General features: G+C 40.2%; 1 protein-coding gene and 1 non-coding gene across 3 annotated transcripts in view; one reads left to right on the top strand and one right to left on the bottom strand.

Moving 5' to 3' along the window:
- Positions 1-16,217, top strand: part of LOC121379179 (troponin C, slow skeletal and cardiac muscles-like) — a 67,965-nt gene that overhangs the window by 36,528 nt on the left and 15,220 nt on the right. The gene's annotated exons all lie outside the window — the stretch shown is intronic.
- On the bottom strand, positions 5,956-6,029 carry Trnai-aau. Its single transcript has one exon. It is a non-coding gene; the product is annotated as a tRNA-Ile (tRNA).

Here is a 16,217-nt window from a genome sequence, read left to right as displayed (position 1 = left end):
CGTAAGAATGCGAACGTTCATTCACTATCATTTGAATCAGGTGATTTTTTTGTAAATGACGTCAATTCCTCTAACTGCTGTGCATTTTTACGGATCGTTTAGTTATATTGGAAAGAATTGTCCTATTTGTGTTTAGTTTATATTTTATGAAAGTGAACGAAGAGAACGTGTCTAACATTTATGCTGTTCGTGGAACCGTTTAATTTTCGCCAACAGCTGTAGAACATCGCTTACAAGTAAGTTACAGAAGTGAAGTTTCCTACATGATTGCTTTGGCCACCGACCGAGTCTCATGTCATGATTAGCGAAGAGGTTGAGGTTTTTGTGTGTGTGTGTTTTTTAAAAATCAATGCGTATATATATATATCTACATGTCTACTCTGCTATATCATTTTCCATTAATTTATCGTATACATTTTTTGTAGCTTTCACGTGTGTTTTCTTCAAAATATCTAAATATGACTGCTAGAATAATCCGGCTTGTTGCACAAAAGTAGTGCGAGTCACTGGGGGGGGGGGGGGGGGGGGGGGGGGGGGGGGGGGGGGGGGGGTGGAGTAGGCGTGGCTTAAATTTTTTCGATTCATCGAGATATGAATGAAAAAAAGTAAGCACCTCTGGATCAATCATATTGCCGTAAAGTGTATAGACGCAAAGGTAATTTAATTATTCTGTTGTAACGTCCAAATGTGTTACATGTTTGTAGATTAACTAAATTTAGTGTCCATTTTCACGGGTTGAAACTAGGGTCTGTGACTTTAACGCGCCAATTCGCCAAATGATGTTAATAATCAAAGATCAACTAAATGTGGAGCTCTTGACTTTCCACTTCCCTCTTCTTACTTGATTGATTACTTACTATTTTAAATTTTATATTTATTATTTAGCAAAATGGTGCTTTAACAATAGTTCTGGTTTACATGTTTCTATACAGAAGGAATAATCGAATTGTTCCTCCTATATATGTTCAACAAGATAAGAGAAAAAAGAACCTAGGGCAACTACGATTCGACAGATAGCCTACAAACAGAATTGTGTCAGATGCAGAACACCTGTTATTCGCCGGATCTTCTGATGTAAATCAATTAATTAAAGGCCGTGGTATGTGATCTTTTGTTCGTGAGAAAATACCACTGTCTGTGGGTGGGTGGGTTGGTGTAGGGTGCAGGGGGAGGGGGGCGAATCGTGGCTCAGTGGTTGATACGCTTGCCTGATACGCGATCGATCTGGGATCGATCCTCGTCGGTCTGAGCACAGGCGTTTAAGTCCTGGTTGGGGTTTATGGGTGTTTAATTAGTATCACTCCTTGGAACGAGCCACACCCTGTGTTGTCGTATATAGGCGATATATACGACAACAGAGATTTCTTTTAGATGCTTTTTGCTGCATTCTGAGGAATTCTGAAACAGAAATGTATAGGATCGATCACAGTGTTTGTTAATATATTTCGAGCAGAATTAATGACACTATGCAGGGTTTATATATATATATATATATATATATATATATATATATATATATATTAAAATCAGGCTAAATAATCACATTTCAGAAGCCTGACTGGCTCTATCGCTTCCTGCAGCCTTGCATATAGTACATAATATTATGTCAGTTAATTCCACACCCACGTGTTAAATTAATCAGTGTCAAAAGGCAGATTTTACAAACACACCTCCTGTTTAATTACATTAGTACGTACCACCACAAAACGTGCAATCTGTTTTGACTGTCCCTGGGACTAGTTTGATTGTTAGGATGCCATAACATGCCAAGGTTGTGTTTATGTAAGGCGGTATCCTTGTACTAAAATATGTTTTCTGTTCATCCAAGCCGTTTTAGTGTCGTTAAAATATAACGTGTAATATTGTATATATGTATTTCTTATGTTGTTTGGTGTGGTATGCGCCAGGTCAGTTAATGGCTTGAGAATTCTACAACTAGTTGGCATCAACATATGATTGAAAAGGTCAGCTCGGTGGTCTAGTGGATAAGCTGCTGGAAAATCAAGCTGACGACAGTGGTTCAAATCTCATCAAAGCTGGCTTACACATTCATTCATCTTTCTTATCTATCACCCTCTGCCAGTCAATCTCATTATATTATATTAATTTAAAAAAACTTTCCAATTTCTTCCACGATTTCAATCTGTTTCGACCCTTTCTGTCAGTTTCCAACACTCTGTTCTGAGCTGTCCACACCATCGCCTACCTGTCTCAACTTCCTCCACGGGTGCAGTCTCTGTATATTTCCCTGTACCCAGCTGGCATCCTCGTCCTCTGTCGCTAATAAAGCTAAAGCTAAAGACTGATGGGGAATGACAGGTGTGTGGCACGGATAGCCACAAAAGACAAGCACCTGTGGCGGTTGGATAGACAAGGACTGGGATGTGGAGGTGGACAACGAAATAATGAATGAATGAATGAATGTTTGTTTAACGACACCCCAATACATATCGGCTATTGGGTGTCACAAATGGTAAGTATATGGAAATATTATTTATACATATTCATGTAAAACCACAGTGTAAGGAGCTGTGGGGGAAAAGTATAATATAATACATAAAATCAAGGTAAGTATATTTTAAAACTTTGTATAGAAGTCAAAATGTTTTTAAAACTTCACAATTAATTCTGGATGTAATTTAAACGATTCCATAACATTTCTGTTGCCAAATATATCATTTCTTGTCGGCTTGAGATGATCACACTCCATCAAAATGTGCTGCTCAGTCAGTGTACACTGACAGTGTTGACACTGAGGAGGAGGGTCCTTCTTTAAAATAAATGAATGCGTCAGATATGTATGGCCGATGCGGGCACGGCATAAGACTACTTCATCCTTCCTGCACTGGACAGCGAAATAAGTTAAAAGATAGGAGGAGTTGCCAGATCGGGAAGAAATGAGTGAAAGTGATGAAGTGAAAGGAAAGAAAGAAAGAAATGTTTTATTTAACGACGCACTCAACACATTTTATTTACGGTTATATGGCGTCAGACATATGGTTAAGGACCACACAGATTTGGAGAGGAAACCCGCTGTCGCCACATAGGCTACTCTTTTACGACAGGCAGCAAGTGATCTTTTATTTGCGCTTCCCACAGGCAGGATAGCACAAAACATGGCCTTTGTTGAACCAGTTATGGATCACTGGTCGGTGCAAATGGTTTACACCTACCCATTGAGCCTTGCGGAGCACTCACTCAGGGTTTGGAGTCTCGACTGGGATCCGAACCCAGTACCTACCAGCCTGTAGACCGATGGCTAACCACGACGCCACCGAGGCCGGTGAAAGGAAAGGAGGCAATGAGATACAAAAAACCCCCCAAAAACCCAACCAAAACACAAAACACCAACAACAACAACAAATAAACAACAACACACATACCCTACATTTCATTCGAAAGCATTCGAAAGCAGTGGAGGTGGAAGGCACTACATCATTTAGCCCGAGTACTCTGACGATAACAGAGCTAGACGGACATTTGGATGGTTATAACAAAATCCCATTTGACGGTAAATACCTTTTCAGCGATAATTTTCGAGCTCTCTGATGAATGTTTTTTTTCCACATTTACACGTGTACACTAGTCCAAATGCCTTACCGTCGCCCCATTTGAAAAGCTAATATGTACCTACCACCCGTTCCTACGCTCCTCCCCCAGGTTTTAATATACAGTTTCTGGCATTATCCAACGGCTGCAGATTCTAAAGACCTTGAAGAATTGCGGCTTCTCCAACATTTATCCTAGGATAATATCACTTAGAGGTTGCACAGTATCAAATGAAATACTTCCGTGTCAAAGCTGGAGGTGCAAATATTTACGGAGTAAAAGCGTCTGCGGCTCTCATCGATAATAATATGTGACGTTGATTATCTCTGCAAATACTATTTTCTATTGGCAATAAATCAATACAGTTATTACCACTGCTGGGTACTCCCTAAAATGGAACGGCGATTTTCAATATACATTAGGGTTGTTAATAAAAACCTTCATTAAATCTCAAATCAAATGGTATGTGACCTTCCCTCCCCCGCCCCCTTTTTTATTAGAAAATGTTAGCATTATTGGCAATGGAAATTGATTTGGTTTAACAGAACCTTGAGTGGAGAGGCATCATCATGGGTGGTGTAGTGGTAAAGTCATCGGCCTGGCAGGTATTCTGTTAAAAACTAGAGCAAATATGTCTGTCTGTATAAAGCTTTATTTCATGGTGGGGGTTTTTTTGTGTGTTTTTTTTTGTTGTGTTAATGATTTGTCCATTTTATATTTATACATATTGAAAATAATTAAGCACAATCCTGATTTTGGGACGTAATTTATATTTCGCAACGAACTGTGACTATTTAATTTACCCATTCCATGTAAATTGCTATTTTTGTTGAAATGTAGCATGTCACACGATCACACGAAAGTTAAGATATAATTTTCTCCTAATGTAATGTGTAATGTTACAAGGGAAATGAAATTTGTCAATTTGGGTGAAATTGTAGGTACATTAACTATGGAACTGGCGCTAGTTTGAAATGATTTATTGCTGTCATGCTCGAGCAAGGTCCAGAGTGTCAGAAAATCTTCAAAACTTCAGTATCTGGTGTAACCCCCACCGACACGGATGACCGCTTCAATACGTCTTCTCGTGCCCTGGACCAGACGTTGAATCTAACGTTGTGGGATCGCCCGCCATTCCTGTTGCAATGCTGCTGACAGTTATGCTAAACTTTGGACTGGGAGATCTCTCTGATGTACTCTTCGACCCAGAATGTCCCATAATTTCTCAATCGGATTGAAGTCGGCGCTTCGTGCCGGCCAAGGAATGGTAGTGGTTGCATTTAGCTGTAGAAAATTCATTACTACACGCGTTCGATGGGGTCTAGCATTGTCATCCATAAACACTGGTCTCGTGGCCAAAGCATGGTTGTCAAAGTGAGGGATGACAACGGTTTTCAGGATGTCCCTCTGATATATTGACCCATTAAGAGTGCCTGGAACAGTGACCAGATCCAACTTGCAATCATGCGAAACGCATCACATAACCACCGCCAAATCAAATTGTTTCCTGAATGTTGTTGGAGGCATAGGCGGTATTTTGTTGCCTCCAGACACGAGTTTTTCCATCAGTTATGTGCAGAAGAAAGCGGATTTCATCGGATCAATTAATCTTTCTCAAGGATGCAAGATTCTATCTGTGGCGTACCTGACACCATGCTAAACGTGCTGCTTTGTGTGCTGGTGTTAGAAGGGGACGTTTGATAGGCCTCCTGGCTCGGTACCCAGTGCTCGTTGACATGGCCCTGTTGGGAATCCAGTTGTATCTCTCAAGATCGTGCTGTTGCAAAAAGGAAAACGTCGAACAAGTCTTAACAACGCCCTGTCTTCTCGAGGAGATGTTTTACGACGTTGTCCTAGACGGTTCCTGTACTTGACATCATTGGTTTGTTGGTGTTTTCGTCCGAGCCGACTGACTAATTACAGTATGATTCCGACCCAACTGACGCCCAATTTCCCTGCATGACAAGTCCGCATTATTCATTCCAATAATCTGCCACCTACTGGCAATGGACAGTTTTCGGTGAACCATTAGATGCTTATTTTCACCGTCACTGAATCAATACAAATTTCCTGCCTCGATTGACCACCGATCTCATCGGAGGCCGGACTCGGGATAGGCGTGCCCGAAACGATAGTCTAAGTCAATACAAATCACCAAATATCCCATATAGGAATGCCAACAACACATTCTAGTTTTTAGTCGAGACTTCCCTTTACAAAGTTACAAATTCGCGTCAAACTCCACAACTTATTGATCAATCAGAAACAAAGACTTGGATTTTTATTCCAACCACCACCTCAGTTTGACCAGTTAATTCCCAAATATTTGTCAGTTCGACAATATCACTTAAGTGGAAACGAAAAGAAACTAATATGAATAAAAATGAAAATGAAGAAAATAAATTCTGTCCCATGTGGGGATCGAACCCACGACATTCGCGTTATTAGCACGACGCTCTAACCAACTGAGCTAACAGGCCTCACGATAAGCGTAAACTTTCAAATCAGACGGTTATACTAGCAGATATCATGGTAAACTATACGTTGATAAACTTGTGTCGAATTTCTCATGGTCAAGCTTTAGTTATTAATCGAATGGGTTTCAGTTTGCTGTTACAGTAAAAACCCAGAAAAATACAACACTTTCGCATCTTTTTTTTTTTCTTTTTTTTTTTTAAAAGACAACAATTGGAGAGAGCAAATATATATACTCTTCAAAAAAAAAGTAGGGGAACCTGAAATATTAATATCAACTACATCCTAGTAAAGAACGTTCAGGTCTGTTTATCAACACACCGAAACACATTCCATAGTTTACACATGCATCACGCAGTTGCCCCGTACACGTGCGTGGGGTGTCATTCTCGATTTTGACAATTTCCAGGAAGGTCCATTAATCACTGTGGTACATTATTTCTGTCAATCCTTTTCATTCTGTTGATCATACAGTTGTTATTGTTTTGTTTTTAGTAATTTTTATTGTTTGTATTTGCGATTTACTGATATAAAACGTCAAATTTCAAATTTCACTTCTAGCCCCAATCGTCCTTCAAGATCTTTGGTGGTCATAAAACCTACTGTAATACTGAACTACCGGTTGTAATGTTTGCCCAATTAATTGTGTGTGTGTGTGTGTGTGTGTGTGTGTGTGTGTGCGTGTGTGTGTGTGCGCGCGTGTGTGTGTGTGTGTGTGAAAACAAAAAAATAAAACCTTCGCCATAATCATCTTTATTACCTAACATAATTAATATTTGAGGAGGGGCGAACCCACACATAGTTGGGGCGAACTGACAAACAGTTGGGGGGGGGGGGGGGAGGGGGCGAAATGACACTTCGTTGGGGCGAACTGACATTTGGGGCGAACTGGTCAAACAGTGGGCGAACTGACTCGGAACAAAATCCGAGTCGTTCGGAATTTATTTCTGATTGGTCAATAATTTGTGGAGTTTGACGCGAATTTGTTACTTTAAAAGGGAAGTATCGACTGAAAACTAAACTGTGTTGTTGACATTCATACATGGGACGTTTGGTGATATTTGTTGATTCAGTGACAGCGAAAATGATTAAAAATGGATAAGTACGTTTTTTTAAATTTATATTTGTAGTGGAATTCGCAATAACAGGTGAGAAATTCGAACGCAACCATACTGTCCGCGGATGTCTCCTAATTTTAACATAGACTACGTTCTGTCGCTGTAAAAGCCATTGAACATAAAATATAAATATAAAATAAACAATTAACAAAACATGAAATAACGTTTTACAGAGACAGAAATATTCCGTCTAGTTGACAACGCAGTACCAACTCCAAGTCAGAGTCAGTTTACCTTTGTTAAGGCTTAGCTTTCAAAATTATTTATCTCAGATGTAAAAATTGTCGTCAAACTACGAGCGCAATGTTTGCAATTTTAACATAAAACGTATGGTGTGCGTGTGTGTGTATGTGTGTGTGTGTGTGTGTGTGTGTGTGTGTGTGTGTGGTGGGTGGGATGGTGTGTGCACGCGCTCGCACTCCCCAAAAACGAAAGTTAGTAATAGCACACACAAGTAAATCATTCTTGTTATATTTTGTTCCTCAACTGGGACGTGGTACAGCCCCTCACTGCCTGGTCCATCTGGCCCGTACGGGCCTAGTGTCTAGCGGGAACTACTTTTATCTGTCTAAAGTTAACGTTTGTGCTGTTTAACGACACCACTAGACCACATTGATTTATTAACGGGCGCTTTACCACAGGGTTACGTCTCGTCCCCCTCTTCAGAGGAAACCCGCTATATTTGTTTCCATTAGTAGCAAGGGATTTGTAATATGCACGTTCCCACAGACAGGACAGCACATATCACACCCTTTAATATAGCAGTTGGGACGGGAAAAATTACAAAAAATGAATGTGTCACCCAAGTTGATTCGATCCTTTGACCCATGGATCTCTGATGAGCGCTTTGAGCTAAATCCTGCCTCAATAAATTTACCCAATGTAGTGGCGTGTTTTTATTGTTCTTCTTCTAACAAACAAAAGCGTAAAATAGAATTTTTTTTATTGCAAAAGCAAATAAACAGAAGCAATTTTATTATTCATTACACTAAAATAGGTATGTGCTAATGACCATCTTTCCAAAACATTCATGTTTTACTTCAGATGTAGATTGGCCTTGAACGATATATCGTGTTTCGGAAGATACGTATAACAGCAAATAAAGTCAATTACACACTTACATTTGTCCTAATTTGAGGAATCGAAATTCGCGGAACTGGAAAGGAATGCTTCTTTAATGCCACCACATACATCATTAATCGTCTGCTATAAGCTGTCAGGGTCTGGTAATAGTTACACCGTGCGATTTGGAAAGGAAAGCAATATTTGTTTAATGGCAGCTCATCACAGAGAGAGAGAGAGAGAGAGAGAGAGAGAGAGAGAGAGAGAGAGAGAGAGAGAGAGAGAGAGAGAGAGAGAGAGAGAGAGAGAGAGAGAGAGAGAGAAAGAGAAATATGTATTGTCACGGGGATCCTATAATACCCGTAACTGAATAAAACACGATTATCCAAGTATCTCTCCTAACTGTATATCTATTAGATCTCTCTGTATCGGGCGGTCTAATACCCGAGTGGCTCGGCTCTAGGTATGATCAGAGATAAGATCTTATATAAATAAATATATATATAGCACGTTTAGTTCACTAGAAAACACAACAAAACACAATACACTTTGGAATCTATATTAACACTACGCTGACAAATGTACTGCCGCAGTAGTTAATTAACAACAACAAATAATAACAACCCAGAACTAATCACTTAATTAGTTAATCACTAGGTGTCTAGTTTACACAATATTCTAATCACTACACGGTAATACAACACACACACGTGTGATAATTGAGAAACGCTGCCAGGGGAACTTAATTAATAAAGGAATTACAACTCTATTCCTAACTGGTTAATTTTTAATTAACCCATTAATTACTCATTCAGTAACCTTGTAATACAGAATTAATACTGGTACCTATCACAATAAAGACAATAACCTATAGTTTACCTAGGTCCTCTAGGATGACTGGCTAAGCTTTAATATGTTAGGACAGTGAAGCCTACAATTTACTTCGTCAGAATACCGTAGACAATGTCTAAAGAATATTGGTATAATACAGTATTAAAATATTTAAAGTCACATCAATCACATCAAGGTTATACAACAGAGCAGAAAAATATATTTACCACGTCCGGACTGAACTTATATAGATCGTTCAGTGGACGACGTCCGTTCCCCTGGATACTTCCAATGTTTTTCCCCGATATATCTAAAATCCTATCTATTTATTCAAAAATCTCAGAGAGAGCGAATATCGCCTGGGGACACAACGCGGTACCTCACCTATCATGTGATATTGCCACAAATCCCAGAGAGGATATTTTTCTCTTAGATGGTCAGACATACTGTCGCCTAGTTCGCCAGAATCCACGGTCGTAAAACCGCACTACCGGAGGTATTACGTAACTACTGGCCACATGGCCTCCACACCTAGTCTGGGTGTGTATTGAGATGCAGCTCCACCACCGTCGCGCGGGGGTATTACGTAACCAAGCTGCCCACGGCCCTCTAAAACAATTAACATCGCCACAGGCGAAAAGATAAGAGCATGTTCCGTCACAAGTATATATATATATATATATATATATATATATATATATATATAGTTAGAGGGATAGAGATATAACGAGAGTGAGAAAGTAAGATGGAAAGAGAGAGAGAGAGAGAGAGAGAGAGAGAGAGAGAGAGAGAGAGAGAGAGAGAGAGAGAGAGAGAGAGGGGAAAAGAAGGAAATGTGTGTGTCTGTGTGTGAAAACAAAAAAATCAAACCTTCGCCATAATCATCTTTATTACCTAACATAATTAATGTTTGAGGAGGGGCGAACCCACAAATAGTTGGGGGGCGAGCTGACAAACAGTTGGGGGGGGGGGGGGTGGTTGGTGGTTCGGGCGAAATTGGGCGTCACTTCGTTTGGAGGAAGGGGAGAGAGAGGGGGGGGGGGGGAGACGCGGAAATGGGCGAACTAACAAACTTTGAGGCGAATTTGTGGAGTTTGACGCGAATTTATTACTATAAAAGGGAAGTCTCGACTGAAACCTAAACTGTGTTGTTGACATTCTTACATGGGACGTTTGGTGATATTTGTTGATTCAGTGACAGCGAAAATGATTACAAAATGGATAAATACGGTTTTTTTATTGATATTTTTAGTGGAATTCACAATAACAGGTGAGAAATTCGAGCGCAACCATACGGTCCGCGGATGTCTCCTAGTTTTAACACAGACTACGTTCTTTCACTGTAAAAGCCATTGAACATAAAATATAAATATAAAATAAACAATTGATTAAAAAGTTGAAATAGAAAACATGAAATAACGTTTTACAGAGACAGAAATATTCCGTCTAGTTGACAACGCAGTACCAACTCCAAGTCAGAGTCAGTTTACCTTTGTTAAGGCTTTGCTTTCAAAATTATTTTTCTCACAGATGTAAAAATTGTCGACAAACTACGAGCGCAATGTTTGCAATTTTAACATTAAACTTATGGTGTGTGTGTGTGTGAGTGTGTGTGTGTGTGTGTGTGTGTGGTGGGTGGGATGGTGTGTGCACTCGCTCGCACTCCCCCAAAACGAAAGTCAGTAATAGCACACACAAGTAAATAATTCTTGTTATATTTTGTTCCTCAACTGGGACGTGGTACAGCCCCTCACTGCCATGTCCATCTTGCCCGTACGGGCCTAGTGTCTAGCGGAATCTACTTTTATCTGTCTAAAGTTAAAGTTTGTGCTGTTTAACGACACCACTAGACCACATTGATTTATTAATCGTCGGCTATTGGATGTCAAACCTTTCTGAAATGTACTCTTCAGAGGAAGGAAATGTTTTATTTAACGACGCACTCAACACATTTTATTTACGATTATATGGCGTCAGAGGAAACCCGCTGTCGCCACTTCATGGGTTACTCTTTTCGATTAGCAGCAAGGGATCTTTTATATGCACCATCCCACAGACAGGGTAGTACATACCACGGCCTTTGATATACCAGTCGTGGTGCACTGGCTGGAACGAGAAATAGCCCAATGGGCCCACCGACGGGAATCGATTCCAGACCGCGCATCGAGCGGGCGCTTTGCCACAGGATTACATCTCGCCCCCCTCTTCAGAGGAAACCCGCTATATTTGTTTCCATTAGTAGCAAGGGATTTGTAATATGCACGTTCCCACAGACAGGACAGCACATATCACACCCTTTAATATAGCAGTTGGGACGGGAAAAATTAAAAAAAATGAATGTGTCACCCAAGTTGATTCGATCCTTTGACCCATGGATCTTTGATGAGCGTTTTGAGCTATGTCCTGCCTCAATAAATGTACCCAATGTAGCGGTGTGTTTTTATTGTTGTTGTTCTTCTAACAAACAAAAGCGTAAAATAGAAGAAAAAAATATTTCAAAAGCAAATAAACAGAAGCAATTTTATTATTCATTACACTAAAATAGGTATGTGCTAATGACCATCTTTCCAAAACATTCATGTTTTACTTCAGATGAAGATTGCCCTTGAACGATATATCGTGTTTCGGAAGATAAGAATAACAGCAAATAAAGTCAATTACACACTTACATTTGTCCTAATTTGAGGAATCGAAATTCGCGGAACTGGAAAGGAATGCTCCTTTAATGCCACCACATACATCATTAATCGTCTGCTATAAGCTATCAGGGTCTGGTAATCGTTACACCGTGCGATTTGGAAAGGAAAGCAATATTTGTTTAATGGCAGCTCATCACATTTTATAACTACTTATGCCTTTTGGTGTCTGACATAAATCAAAACGGTTATTTCAACACTTGGTCAAAAGTGTGTGCGTGGGAGAGAGAGAGAGAGAGAGAGAGAGAGAGAGAGAGAGAGAGAGAGAGAGAGAGAGAGAGAGAGAGAGAGAGAGAGAGAGAGAGAGAGACAGAGAAGAGAGACAGAGACAGAGAAGAGAGAGAGAGAGAGAGAGAGAGAGAGAGAGAGAGAGAGAGAGAGAGAGAGAGAGATAGAGATAGAGAGAGAGAGAGAGACAGAGAGAGAGAGACAGAGAAGAGAGAGAGAGAGAGAGAGAGAGAGATAGAGAGAGAGAGATAGAGAGAGAGAGAGAGAGAGAGATAGAGGAGAGAAAGAGAAATATGTATATATGTAGTTAGAGGCATAGAGATATAACGAGAGTGAGAAAGTAAGATGGAAAGAGAGAGAGAGAGAGAGAGAGAGAGAGAGAGAGAGAGAGAGAGAGATAGAGAGATAGAGAGAGAGAGAGAGAGAGAGAGGTTTTCGCTATCACCACACAGGCTACTCCATCCAAAAGGCACAGAAGCACTTGGCCTATAGACAGCTTTTCGTGTATTAGTAATTGTCATTGTCGGGGGCGGGACGTAGCTCAGTGGTACAGCGCTCGCCTGATGCGCGATCGATTTAGGATCGAATCCCATCGATAGGCCCATTGGGCTATTTCTCGTTCCAGCCAGTGCTCCACAACTGGTGTAACAAAGGCCGTGGTATGTACTATCCTCTCTGTGGGATGGTGTCAATAAAAGATCCCTTGCTGAATCGAAAATAGTAGCCCATGAAGTGGCGACAGTGGGTTTCCTCTCTCAATATCTGCAATATCTGTGTGGTCCATATGTCTGACGCCATATAACTGTAAATAAAATGTGTTGAGTGCGTCGTTAAATAAGACATTTCCTTCTTCTTCTGTCGCTTTGGCTGAGTGTATTGTCTAGTCTTCCCACCTGTTCAAGTGTGTTTGTATCTTTCCTTTCTATTTACCTATACATATCTTTCCTTATCCTCTCTCTCTCTCTCTCTCTCTCTCTCTCTCTCTCTCTCTCTCTCTCTCTCTCTCTCTCTCTCTCTCTCTCTCTCTCTCTCTCTCTCTCAGATGGCATTGACTTTTTAAAAAACCGCATGATAATTAATCGTCGACTGTGTTAGATTGAAGACCTGATTGACACATCTATTAAGGATCCAGTAATCCCCTCAAACACTTCACCTGTTAAAGACCGAAATAAAAACAAATCTCTCCCATTAACGTAACTAAATGAGTATCTTTACGTCAAAGATTCACTACTGTATCACGATTTTAGTTTTGAAAAAAGGGAAAAAGGAGAAAAAATTCCCTCACATCATCAAAGTGAATCCTTATCTGTCAAACTGAAAAGCAAGATAGTATTTTCCGAGGTTTAGACTTCGATAAACGTATCACGAAAATATACACAGTTATTTTCGCAGCGAGTATTCTTAATTTGTAGAATGTTTAGCTTGCTCTTTTCGCAACACAATTCCAAGACTGTCATTGTAAGCACATTCAATAATAATAATACACATCTGCATCAGCGTTACGAGACAGGAGGGGGGTGGGGTGGGGGGGGGGGGGGTGGGGGGGGGGGTGGTGGGGTGATTCAAGAGGTCAAGTTCCCCACCCCTTGTACTGGAGCAAAACTTAACACTTGGGCGAAAACGATGGATATATTCGGGCAAAATGAGCTGGTTTGAAAACTTTTCGTAATGTATTTCCACCATTCTACTAACAACATTAGTTGTTGTCGGTGTACAAATGTATAGTGATTCGTTTAATTCGGCCAAAATGTACCCACCCACCCCCACTCCAAAAAAAAACCAGAAAGAAAAAAAAACAAGCCCTTGCGCCTATGAATATCTGAGCACGTGTCTAAAGAAGTAATGATCCTGTTATATATGCTACATTTACCAAAACCCCCCAAATCCCCCCACCCGAAAAAATAAAACAAAAACAAAACAAAACCAGAAAGCGTTCTATATATACAGACTCCCACAAAGAGGGTCCGTGCTTACAAAACATTAACGACACCACTAGAGCACATTGATCAATTAATCATCTGCTATTGGATGTCAAACGGTTGGTAATTCTGACTCGTAGTCATCAGAGGAAACCCGCTACATTTTTCTATTAAGGTCAAGGTCAAAGGGTTTTACGTGCACGTTCAGAGCAAGCTGTTGTAGCGCACGCCTGTCGTGGGCACAGGTGCCGGCCTTGGCAACAAGGGTTCTTTTATATGTACGTACTTTTCCCACAGACAAGAAAGCACATGCCACGGCATTTGATCAGTTGTGATGTACTGGTCGGAACGAGAAGAAAAAAACAATTAGTTGAATGGATTCACTGAGGTGATTCGATCCTGCGATGCAAGCTCCTCAAGCGTGCACTCTACCGACTGCGCTAAATCCCGCCCCTACAAAACATTAGAGTCTTGACCCAAATCTCTAATGACGTCACGCGCATTCAATTTGGATGGCGTTGCCATGACGTTATATTATCAGACTCTATTAGTCTTGAGTCTAGCCAGACCAGGGCAGTACATACCTTTGGTTTACCCATCGTAGATAGGAATGGAGAGAAAAATCCATGAGTGCCAATGCACTGACGTATCTGCAAAGACATTCCCATTTCTATTTCCATCGGTCTTCTTCACAAACACTGCCTATGTTTGCACCTGGTGGAGGCGTCTCTATTTTGCTATGGTGATGTCTGGAACTTACATTTCCTACTTAGAAGAGCATCCCACTCAACTGCAAATTGCGTCATTCTAGTGCATGGCAAACACAGCAATGTGATACTAAGTGAGAGCATATATAAACAAACATACAGCAACATAACACAAAATGGCTTCTCTATGTTTTATATGTTTATCTTCAGGTTACACACACTGCACCGTAAGTAAATGTGAAAAACAAAACATCAAACAGATGCTATGCACCATTCGAACTAATTACGCATATAATATATAAAAAGAAGAAGAAGAAGATGTTTCCGACTAATAAAATATGTCTACGATTAAACTTACATATTAAATATATTTTCTTGTTTAGAATACCAGTGTCTGTATATTCAATGTGTTTCTGGTCGTCTAAATATTTGTAATAACCCAAACTGGATTCTGTCTTCAAATAATTTCGTACGTACGAAAACAAAATATTTTAGGAAATAAAATGAAATTTACCCTAGTAGAAATATTAGAACAATCAGAAACACGTTTAGTATACAGCCAATAATATTTTATGCAGAAAAATATATTTGATATGTAATTGCACTCGTTAAAAAGGCTCTGTTGGTAGTACTAAACCAAATAACTTCCGGCTGGGTCAAAGTTCGAGGTGCACACAACTTTTGATAGAGAAGTGAACACTACAAGTCCTGTGATTGGTTATAAATGTGAGTGTGTTGGTTGTAAAAAATAATAGTTTCATCTGGGTAAAAAAAAAAAGTGCAATTTTATTTCATCTAGTACCAATGTGTCAAGTAGCCTTGTGCTTGAAACATGTATGGGGTACCTGTAAAAAAAGTACTCGAATTTTGTGCGAAACTATGGTAGTCATAGACGCTACTCGTTATCTCAGAAACGAGCAGCTTGACCCCCATTTTTTTGTGATTCACTTTAAGTGTAAGGGGAGGTAGTATTTATATCCGTGGCGTTTATGTCGGTTGATACGTTGCAGGTAGGAGTTTTAGCCACATGTGTTACTATTGTCGTCTATGGGATTTGATTTGGTAGTATACATCTTAAAAGTCGATAACATCTTAAAAGTTGCAGCAAACTCAGGAATGTCCCTTTAATTGCTCCCGCGAATCACTGTCAGGTATGTCTCCTATAAGAGGACCGCCACTTCACGAGATTATACATCTGTCCGCCTGGTTAGACACATCTAAACCTTCAAAAGATATTTCGTTTGTACTTGTGTTCAAGCACGCTGTCCTGGGCACATATATCAGCTCGCTGGGCTATCAATCCACGACAGAGGGTTAGTGGTTAGTTGTTAATGGTTAGTGAGAGGGAAGTCGGTGTAGTCACCTTACATCTACCCATTGAGTCGTAAACCTCGCTATTGGTGAGAGCCGGTACCGGGATGGGAACCCATTACCAACCAGCCTTAAGTTCGATTACTTAATCACTACACCAACGAGGCCGGTAACCACAAGACAAACCTTATTGGAATATTTAAACAAACGCGATGGCATGCACTCATGAATCACTGTCAAAACAATGATGATACATGGCAATGACTTCTAAGACGATGGGTGCCGCTAAATATTCCTTCCCAGTATCTACCAGGCTTAAGT

This window comes from Gigantopelta aegis, chromosome 8, assembly GCF_016097555.1.
Source record: "Gigantopelta aegis isolate Gae_Host chromosome 8, Gae_host_genome, whole genome shotgun sequence".
In the NCBI taxonomy this organism is placed as follows: Eukaryota; Metazoa; Mollusca; class Gastropoda; order Neomphalida; family Peltospiridae; genus Gigantopelta; species Gigantopelta aegis.
The sequence above is the reverse complement of the archived record's forward strand: the minus strand, read 5'-3'. Positions and strand labels throughout refer to the sequence as shown.